We start from the raw sequence: 12108 nt of genomic DNA on the forward strand, positions 1-12108 counted from the left end.
CACAACCGTCCACATTTGCCTATAAACATCAAAACTGGACGCAAAACATTCTTTTTCCTTCTTCATGGCTTTAGTGTGATCGACGTCTTCCACCTCAGAGTGTTCTGGGTCAGCTATCGATTGATAAAAAATAAATACTTTTGTGCCAAAAGTTGGAATAAACTAAAACAAAACACATCAGTAGCTGCCAAAAGACACACAAGGAGGTAAACAACGACCTGTTTTACTCATACTTCACATGACGGATATTCAAATAGCTCTCAGTGGGAGATGCATGAGTCAGTTGAAGATCTTTGTTTGCCTGGGAGGCCAAAAGTTGATTAGCGTGCTGGGATTTGTGGAAATGCTCTCAGCACCAACTTGGTCTTGGTCACTGAGAGCAATACATGAACACAGTTAGTGTGTTAAATTATGTATGTCTCTGAAAGTTATGAAAATATTTTCGGTCGTTCTGATTCTGCAACAGATTGCAGAGTTAGTGAGTTATTGTAATGTATGTACAGGTACTGTATATATCACTGCTAACATCAGTGCATTTGTTCAGGCTTGCTATACTAAAAGCTTTCACAGAGTGGGAAAAGGGCCCCTTAAAGTGCCACTGCGGAAGAGAAAACACTGCCACAGCATGGAGCATTAATCCATTACCCAGTCTATGAGAATTTCAGGACCGGCTCCGTTCCCAAAGGACCCGATAAAAATCTCTTACTGCCCATTTGTGCGCTGAAACCCCTTAAACCTGCAGTGATGGTGGGCTAGTCAGCAAAAGCTCATGCTGTGCTGTTCGTCTTTCTTCACACCCATGGAGAATTCTTTTAAACTCAAACTTCAAAATCCACAAATTTCCAAAGATAACAAATTTTCCCATGCTGGATTTTAGGGAAACGTTTATACAATGAATATTGTCATTTGATGGACATTAAAGACAGACATAATGTCTTGAGTTTTGATATTCCACTTAGTATATGCTTCCCATATAACTTATAAGACAAGTCGCAATATACAATAGCTGAACACATGAATGAATATAAACACATATAAAGCTTTATCCTTGTTCTTTAACAATCAAATACAAATGTTTTTGTTTTCACCAATCAGTCAGTCAGTTTTTTGCAGGAGGTTAGAGGAAAATTGTAAATCTTTTTTATGGATTATATTATTTTATACCGCATTTACATAATTTAATAAACAGTATTATTTATAGATGTCATTGGTCTTTATTTATTTTAATTGTCTGATAACTTTTTACTGCTTTTTGTCTCTTTTGGGCCTCCATACCGAAGGGAAACTCGGGAACTCTGATACAGTGCATGTGAAGTGAAATAAATCTCAGGTATTCTGAAAACATTTACATTTTATCCACCAGGACAAGTGTGTGTGTTCGTGTGTCTGTGCGTGTGTTTGCATCCTGGGGATGTGGAAGTGTCCGTGTTAACTGAAAAACAGGATCCAGAACAAATACAAAGCTAAGCTCTCTCTCTCTCTCTCTCTCTCTCTCTGTGTCTCACACATACACACACACACACACACACACACACAAATCTGTAAATGTGATGTTAGGTTAAAACATGCTTAATTACAAGAGCACATGTACTCAAGATGTGTGTTTATGTCTGTAGAGACTGTGTGTGTGTGTGTGTGTGTGTGTGTGTGTGTGTGTGTGTATGTGTGTTTTCCCCAGAGCAGACTGAAATAGGGAAGTTCTTGTTTCCCATCACAAGACCGGCTCGTTCATCGGAGGGGAGAAGAGAGGAAGTTCTCCTAAACAAAACAACCCTGAGGATTCAGCTGCAGAGAGAGAGAGAGAGAGAGAGAGAGAGGAAGGAAGGAAGGAGGGACGGAAGAGAGAGAGAGAGAGAGAGGGGAGAGAGTTTCAGAGAAAGATGAAAAGAAGAAACCACAAATGGAAGACAGAGCGAGGGAGAAATAGAAAACTGGAAGGATGAAGGGATGACAGAAAGGAGATCAACGGAAAAAAGCAAGAGAGGGACTGTTGTCTCACTCTGTGTGAATGTGCTTATTGAGAGGGATGAGTCAGTGGAAAGAGAAACAATGAAAATGCAGAGTCACTGCACCCCTTTCATACAAATCCCTTGTTCTGCTGCACTTACTTTCTCTACCCCTGTCCTGTTCTGTTGGTTAATGGCTTCATTCACTGGGCAGCTGAATGTTTCCCAATTTGGATTTTTGTCGTCGCATTTTTACCGGGTCCTGATGTCAATTAATATAAAAATAAAAGTTGCACAGAGTCCTATTTTCCTATTTCTGTCCTGGCTTAGATGGATATAATGAATGAAAAATTACCTACCTTGAGGAATATACATGCATCCTGTATGTGAATGCCTAAATGATGATGATGATGATGATGATGATGATGATGATGATGATGCAAACCGTGGCTGTATCTACCATTGAAGACAATGGGGTCACGTCCCCTAGGAACTGAGAGCGCTGATGTTAAGCTTCTTAGTAACATGTTACCATGTGAAACTTTTTTTATTTTGGTCGAAAGTAGTCGTGGACACTGTTTTGCCAGGATTTCACCCGGAGCTCCAGCATGTCAAATCATACGCTTCATAGGGCCGGTTTGGAAACTGATATTAAACCCATTGCTGGTCCTCACATGTTGGGGGATGTGACAAGCAGTGAGGGTCCCCCGGCCATTAGTTGAGCCATTGATGTTGCAGTTAGTAGGTATATGCTTCAACAATTAGGCTACCAGGGTGCACCCCCTTTTTGTTACATAATAACATGGTTATTTCACTAAAAACGGAAGATAAAAATAGACCTCATCTATACAAGCTGAACTCACAGCTCATTAACTCTGTATTATAAGTATATCTGATGCAACCATTGTCATACTGGAGCTTTCAACTGCTTTACATAATCATCATCAGTGGATGGAGTCTGCACAGTTGACATGAAGATGGATCTAAATGCTCACTGTGATTGGTTACCTACCTTTCATAAAATACTGAAATTAACTGACTGGAAAGTGGGGCATCGACCCAAAACCAAACGCTACGCTTAAAAGAGTAATGCATTAATATAGATAGATAGATAGATAGATAGATAGATAGATACAGTAGATTCAGCTTCTAGCCTCAAGCAGAGATGACACGTGGGCTACAGAGGTCAAGTAAGCTCACTTCTTTTTAACTTCGTCTTCTTCCAGCTGGTGTCTGTAGTCATACATCATTCTGCCATCTCTCCTGCCTGCAGTCATCACTCACTGCCTCTCTCTTATTTATTTATTTTATTAAATCCTCCTTTATACACTTGACACTTTACAAATTTGGACGGTCACCTGTATTTTCATTGTAATCTCTGTTCACCATCTTTCCTGTTCTCGCCCTCCCCCCCCTCGCCAGCTCGGTTCACTTCCCCTCTCCTCGTCCTTCCACATAATGACACTGGCTCTGCAGCAGAAATTAAAGGCTGAGCTCTAATCACCAACAGCACTAAGTGCAGGCCAGCGGCTCAGGGCATCAGACCCCATTATAAACACAGGGAGAGTCAGCTCAGAGTGGTAATGACAAACCGCACAAAGCAGCCAGAGGATAACAGACAGACAACCGTGCCCTCCCTTGTTAAACCATGACACCATTTAACGCTCTCTGCTACGTTGCCTTCTGTGATTAAATGAAACTACTAAAAGCACTACTATTATTACTACGGACACTATAAAAAATAATACTAATCATTATGCCCTTTTTAAATTGTTGCAATTGCCAGCAGGCAACAGGTGTGGATTTGATGTTGTTTTCAACTCAGGGTTTTACATGTAAATTGAGTTGTGCTCCACATAATCGTGTTTAATGCAACTTGGCTCTTTTTGTTGTTGTTGTTGTTGTCATTGTTTGTTTTTTTTAAGTTTTCAGTCCTGGCAGTAAAACTGTACTCACTGTACTCACCTTATAAACGGCTGCGATCTGGGAACACAGCGACGTCGCGAAAAACAAGAACTGATTGCACCAGAAACACGAGCAATCAGACAGTCCCACATATACCAATAACTTTTGACATTTAATTAAATGAAAAGCGTTCAAGGTGGATATAGTAAACAAACACATGAATTGATTTAATTTACACTATTACAGATACTGTAGTAGAAGAATACCGTACATCAGTGGTTCCCAACCTGTGGCTCAGGCTGCAAAAACAGCACAAATTGTGGTGAAAATATGTAATCACAAAAAAATCAATGAAAATAAAAATGAAAAAATGTTTAAAAACAACTTTCATTGTTTCATTTTACGGCCTATCACTGTGATAAGCCAATAGGAACTTTGATGTCGTCGTTGGCTGGACTACAGCGTTTACTTGTTTGCGATCTCAGTCTGATTGTGCGCTCAAAGATCACATCCATGGCACAAACAGGAGCGTCAAAATGGATAACTGGTTAGCAACAGGAAGAGATAAAAGGAAAGAGAGTCAAGAGACAGATGGCGAATCGATGTGATCTCTCCTCGGTCGAACAAAAAAGACAAACTGAGCTTCAATCACTCATTATCATTACGATAAATACTGCTCTGAGAAGGTATGGATGTGGGCCATGAGTGGGAAAAGGTTGGGAACATGAAACAAGAGTGTGTGTGTGTGTGTGTGTGTTTCAGACAGTGACTCCTCTGTGGAGTTCCCTAATTGCCTCCCGGTGACATTGTCTGCTGCTGTGATGAGTAATGATGTGATTTTTTTATTTTTTATTATTGCACTGTGTCACAAAATGGGCTCATGATGCGTGACATTACACTGCAGAACACATATTATTAACATGAAATTAAGGATCGTTTTGGGGTTTCTCTTACATCTTACAGTCTTTTTGTTCCTTTATTTTTGAGATGCACCCAGCTGTTTGATATTAAGTCAAATTCATCCCAAAAAAATATACAAAGGCAAACGGTTTTAGACAGAGAGAGACAATGGAAGTCGGAGTTGATGAATTCTCCCGCTGTGCAGATTGACATCACTTGTCCCGACACTTTTTCTTCTCCCCGAGACATTTTTGTTTTTCATATATATATATATATATTTTTATGTCTCTGCCTCCACCGTTGACCCTGCTGTCAGACACAGCTGCATTAGGCGAGGTCTGGGTTAGACATCCATACAATGATAACTGGTCTCCATTACCAGCAGTTTCTTAATTATACCCTCCCCACAAGGCCTGTTAGCCGGGGCACAATTACAATTTCCAATTATGGCCTAAAAGGGTTGTCACATTAGGTGTTGCTCAGAAACCTGCAGAGGTATTGATTACAGCTCATTAAGCACAACACTAAAATGGCTGCTGTGTTAGACAAGGGTTAAAATTTTACAGTTGGAAAGATGATGCTCTTAAGATGAATCACGTGACTGTTTCAGTGGGGTTGGCTGGTCTGCGCAGGTGTTTCAGGGGATTTAGAGAAGGAAAAGTGTCATTTGAGAGATCATGAGAAATATTATTGTAAATCTATCGAGCTCTAAGCAAATCCAGGTTCTGCAAGGGAACCAATAATCAATAAATGATCCAGGCAAACTGAGTGAAACTAAACAATCTTGCAAAACTTACAATCTTACCAAAGTACTGTAAGTAAATACACTCATATTCAAAGTACATGTACTCTGTAGAAACATCCTCAAACGTGTCCAGATACTGATTCCTGATCAGGGTCTTGAGGACAGTGAAGCCCATACACACAAGAAAATGGTAAAGTAAAAGTTAATTTCCTCAGTTATTTTACACAGTACACACATATACTGGAATACTTTACCACATACAGTATATTAAACATAATACTACCCATACAGAAATGTAATATATGTATGTATATGTCCCTATATCAAGAGTGATGTTGCTATATGTGTCACCTTTAAGGGGATATATTACTATCACATATATACATCCTCTGGATTTATGAAGATACAAGTTTATAAAATATATGAAATACCCATTGTAGATATATTAAAAATATCTATGATTATTTTTTATCTGGTATAATACTGAGGCCCAGACAGATTACATTTGCGTATGGGTGCATATGAGGATTCTCAGACAGGACTCAAGAACGCTGTAGTTTTATATTAATAAACAAGAATCGTGAGATAAACAGTAAAATAACTTTTTTTTCCCAGACATTTCAGACTGAATGTTGATCATCCTGTATTACAGTCAGTTTTCTACTTTTGCATCAACTCATGGCTACAGTATTTTTCCCTGTTATTCACATGCCATCACTTGCGTCGTCTCATGTTTTGATGTCACCGGTGACTCAAACACATCCAGTCTAAAAGGAGGTGAAAGATGAACTTCGGCCTTGGGATTCAATGACCATCTGTTTCAGTCTGCTGATTACAGGCATCCTGACTGTAAACAGGTCAAGCCCTTTAACCCTGCCTCAAACACATACATTTTCCCTCACTGTCTCTTTCCACATCCTTGCTTCACAGCTTACACACATACACAGACACAACACACACACACACACACACACTTACTATAGCACATATACCCATCCTACACACACCAACTGTTCGGTCTGAAGCTTGATCAGTCAGTCTGTCAGGTTTTTCAGTTACTAAGCAACATCTCATCCTCCAGTCATCAGCCAACTGTCAAAGACTCTCTTCATATTGACATTTCTTGACAGAGACTAAATGGTCTCCCAGTGCTGGCATGAGCATACACACTAGAGTCAGAAATTGACTTCTACTCCAGGCACAGATGCCCTTAAAATGATCATGAAATGAGCAGTAAAGCGTCCCTGATCAGGTGTGCACATCTTCACATTTCACTATGTTCACATTTTTACTTTCTGACTCGCCAAATATTCATGGTGAATACAAATGTCGTCCCCTGTGGGCCAACGTGGGTGAGAAAAATAAAGTGGTAGAAAACCAAGTGCGCAGCCTGAAGCAGTTGGAAACATTGGCAGCACACAGCCAGCACTGCACTTAAATCACTGCGTCAACAGAAAACAGTAAACATGATGCAAACCCATAGCTCAGCAAAAAAGTCATTTTCTTTCTTTTTTTATTTCTATTCTTTGTTTTGATTTAATTTTAGTTTTTTATATATATATACATATAATGAAACCAGTAATCAAGCAAAACAATACAAAATGGAAAAAAAGTAATGCAAAATTATTTGCCAGGACCTAGTTAAGTGTCACATATCTTGATAAGGTTTATCTGACTGGTTTTAAGTTTCAGTAAATCTTATTCTGATTTACTCGAACCACATATGTAAAACAAAGCTTTACGCCATGAGATACACAGATCATTTGCTTTTATTAGTAAATATGATATCTTCATATTTTTTTGCTATAAATAATTAACTGAATTCCACATAAGCACAGATTAAGCTAGCTGCTTCATATTAGTGACGGTTTATCCACAAGTGTGTTAGCTGGGAAGCTAAGGCAAGCTAGCTATGCAATAAAGTTGCTAGCGGCTATGCAATAAAGTTGTTAGCGGCTTGCAATAAAGTTACTAGTGGCTATGCAATAAAGTTGCTAGCGGCTATGCAATAAAGTTGTTAGCGGCTTGCAATAAAGTTACTAGTGGCTATGCAATAAAGTTGCTAGCGGCTATGCAATAAAGTTGCTAGCTAGAGACCAGGAAGTGGCTAAATTAGTAATTTGATTATAATACAGAGAGAGAGAGAGAGAGAGATGTGGCCCACAGTAAAAGTTGTAACTGATAGTTCGGGTCATGTTTTGCCCGGCTTATTATTATCCAAAGCTTGAGGTAGTAATATAAGAACTTAATTGTCTTAATTAAAAGATGTAGGTAAGATGAGTTCAAAAATAAATAAATTAATGAATAAAAACAGATAAATAAATTGCAAAAACAAAATAATGATATCCATTTCAAAATAAAATTTGAATTTAAAATGATTTGTAAAAAATAAAGAGACATAAAGTGATTCATCATCCCCCTGAACTGTTTTACACTGAGGCAAATTCAAGCCTTGAGCTTTATTCCACACCACAGTAAAGTAAAACAGCACTGGCCTTTTATTCACAGCTGAGTGCCATCCTGGAAGACAGGTGAAGTCTGACAGCCATTCAAAGTGTCTTACCTGGAAGACCAATCCCAGCCACTGCACATTCTTGTGGAAATGTTAAGCCCTTAATAATACAAAATTGCGCGTCAAGGATATTGTATACCTGTCTGCCTGTTTGTGTGTGAGAGAGAGAAAACACTCTTTGCTGCCCTTTCTGGTTGCTTGGACACCAGTACTGAGAGGCTGGCCTGTGTTTCACACAGAGTACCAACCCACTACTTTATCAAGAGGGATTTGTGTGTGTGCATGTGTGTGTGTGTGTTTGAATGATTTAACATTTATCTGTGCATCTGAATATTTATGTTGTCCATTCATTTGTTTACTGAACCATTAGTACAGTCTGTTTCTATTCTGTGATTGTTTTTCTTGTTTTTTTTTTTTTCTTTCAGCCACATCGATGTCTGTGCGGGAGAGAGTGCATACGGACCGTGGGTGGGGGACAGGGAGGGAGCGTGCACCAGGGCCAGGCTGGTCTTGGTGGGAGGTGGCTGTGTGTGTGTGTGTGTGTGTCTGTGTGTGTGCGTGAGTGTGTGTGTCTGTGTGTGTGTGTGTGTGTGCGTGTGTGTGTGTGTGTGTGTCTGTGTGTGTGTGTGAGTGTGNGTGTCTGTGTGTGTGTGTGTGCGTGTGTGTGTGTGTGTGTGTGTGTGTGTGTGTGTGTGTGTGTGTGTGTGTGGGGTTGTGACTTGGTTCTGATTTAGCAGATTACTCAGATCTGACACAGTGCTAGTCTGACAAATCCTAAATCTGTTCTGTTGCTATATGTTGGTGCAACAGGTTGATGGCATGAGTTTCTGCTTGTGGGATACTTCTGTTATACATGTAGGAACCAAACAGCAAGTTTTGTCGAGCTCTCTCCACATGGTTCGTAAGTTTTTCTCTTTGTTTGATCGAGATCAGCTGCACTTTCAGCTGCAGCGCTCACGCTTGTGCATCTCGAATCACCAGAGTTAAGGGGCTTTTCATCTCGCCATTTCTCATGAAATATTATGTGCCACGACTAAACACTTTTATTTTTTAAATCACACATATTACAGCAATAAAACAAATGTCATGTTGTATAGAGCTTTTGTCACTTTGCCCTTTGTTTTTAAACATTTGCAAAGAATTTTGCGTGTGTCTGATGCATGTGTGCTCATTTTACATTATTCTGGTGAGTGTTAGCGCTTGCCCGCCTCCTCTCCACCAGGTGTAATCACCCTGCTCTGATTATACACATCAACTACTGCCTAGTTATTGGTCACACATTTTCCTGTTTTCACCTCCCTTATTTAACTTCTCTCTCCATCTTCCTCACGTCTCGTTGTTCCTTCATTTCTTTGGCTCTAATTTTCTCTTTTCACATAACACCTTGCAGCCCCCCCCCTTTCCCCCTCTCCCCAACCCCTTCTCCCCGTGATAGAGCCTCTTTCTCTTTCTCATTAGCACCCTAACTCAGACGTGTCACATTCTCACCCTCTGCCACGGCGGAGGAGGTGACGTACAACATGTAGGGCTTTCATCGCCCTGCGCAGATGTGCTGCAGGTTGCCCATCTCCAACCAGAACCAATGCAATCCTCACTATGAAGGGACAAATCATTAAAGACTCTGCCGTCTGAACTGAGGTGTGTAAAGCATTTTATTTATAATAAAGACTAGTCTGAAAGAGTAGAAACAGGCATGTACCTTGAGATAAAATTACAATTTTTCATGTCTGCTTGACAAATTTCAAAAAACCTTTTCACCAAACAAAGACACATCACCACAAACATGTAATCTGCATGAACTGGGACTGATGGATGGACTTTAATTTGCTTCAGTTTCACCTCGTGACATCCTCTACATGAGACATATTTTCCGTCGTGTGTGTGTGTGTGTGTGTGTGTTGTGCTTTCTCATCTGACAAAGCGAGCTGTTTGAGTCAACCTTGCAGTTTCCGTAGCAACAAACTCAGCACAAAAAAAAAAACACTGGCACAGATGCTTGTTGTTACTCATCTTGCTTGAGTCGATTTGAGAAGAGGGTGAAGGAGGGCTGAGAGGGAGAGGATGGACTTGTAATAATGCAACAGCAACAAGGTTTATTAGTGCAACTGCCAGAGGAGGGAGCTGTTTACCACATAGGTGCAACAGGAGGTTTGACTGTGATTGTTACCATGAGTCTTTTGTAAACAGTGGTTATAGAGGTTTGAGCATGGGTACATGTAAGTACTGCTTTTATCTTTTTAATCTGACACGTTCACTTTACTTGGATTCAAACTCAGATCTGTAATAATCCATTTTATATTTTGCTTTTATCTTGATGTGTTCATGCTTGTATTGTTCTTTTTTTTTGCCTGGGATCACAAGTTACGTTTAATCCTAGCTGTAATTGTTTATGGTTGGAATGAAGAATAACATTAAAATTAACTTCAAAAAGGATTAAAAATAACACTACACAAGCATAAAGCAATATCTATATCTATATATATCTATATCCTGTTACAATGTGAATATGTGTACTCAATTCCTTTATGTAAAAGAATATTTCACTCATTCCATACATAGGTCTGCCTGTCAGAACAGTTTTTTGTGACTCTAGTCTGGAGATCCTTTGTTCAGGTTTAGTAGAAGATATGTAGAAGTAGTAAGAGAATGTGAAATCCTTTTTTTAAAAACTGGGGTATGGAGTTTGACATAAATGGATATTCAGCATTAGTGAGAGTCTTCCAAAAATATGCTTAAAGTCACAGAAGAGTTCATTTTTTAATCTGCCGGCTTTATGGTTTTTATGGGAGTGCAATAGTAAATTGCTGCAATGCCCCTTTAATACCATTAAATATGACTTGAATTGTTTTGCAGAACAAATACAGTCACATTATTACGCTGCTTCTCAGCAACTCCTCTCAGCTAAGGTTCATAAATACCAACATGCCGGTGCTCAATTCATCAACCTCCTACAGTCAGTCTAATATTTTACACACCACATACCAGGAGGCAAATATGTTTCCATCTGAAAGCTCACGCTAACACGACGGCCGTCCTGTGCAGCAGAGACCCTCAGCAGTGCCCAGCGCCCACACACCCCTCACTGGCATCTAAACATGCACACACTGTTTGACCCACCGTGCTGGCAGGGGGGAGAAGGCCGATCATGTTACACACTGTTATTAATAGCCACGCTCCCCCCTTTCCCATTGTAAACTAATAGCTGACATGATCTCACACTGNCGCCGGTGCTCAATTCATTTCCCATTGTAAACTAATAGCTGACATGATCTCACACTGTCTCCTCAGTCTCTCTGTGCTACTCCTCTGCTCGCATCTCTCTCTCTCTCTCTCTCTCTCAAAACATGTCACCATCTCTTTTCTCCACTCACATCAGGTCTTCCAAAATATACTCCACATGCATGCATGCCTGACGGGGGTGCTGAAATACGACATACATGACAAGTCAATATTCTTTAAAGTGCTAGTGTAAATCTGTGCTTCTATAATGTTATCTTAAAAATGATCTTCAAATGTTTCCTTTTTTTTCACGTTCGAGTTGCACAATTTGGGATGATCTTCTTTTTGTAATTTAATGGATTTAAATTTCAAGTGTGAAACAAATAAAGTTAAAAAAAAAAATAGAAAAGTGTACAACAAAAGTTGTTCATTTGAGAAGAGGCGTGGGACTTTTACTCCAAAACAATTTTTATGTTTTTAGTTTTATTTGTTTTATTTATTTTCCATACCTGGGCCATGTGATGACAAGCGAACCATCTCCATGACAACTGAGCAAACTTTATCCACAGATGAAAGTCATTAGATGTGGCAGGAACATCTGGCAGAATACAGTAAGTGTATCTTGAGTTATTGTTATCATTATTATTATTTATCATTTTTTTGTCAAACCACTATTTTACCAAATAATTCACCTGCAAGCTCAACAGTAGTTTTATTGTTTTGGAAATCTTATTTAGACCCACTGATATAGCATAAGGTTACCACTTTAAAAGAGTAAATGCAATGTGAATGCACTGTATATAACAACACAAACAATTGTCATTATCATTCCTCAAGGTGCAGTTCAATCAAAAACACAATACACAAGACTATTAATTGTG

The sequence above is a fragment of the Seriola dumerili genome, unplaced genomic scaffold (genome assembly GCF_002260705.1).
Source record: "Seriola dumerili isolate Sdu_G_001 unplaced genomic scaffold, Sdu_1.0 BDQW01001435.1, whole genome shotgun sequence".
NCBI classification, from domain to species: Eukaryota; Metazoa; Chordata; class Actinopteri; order Carangiformes; family Carangidae; genus Seriola; species Seriola dumerili.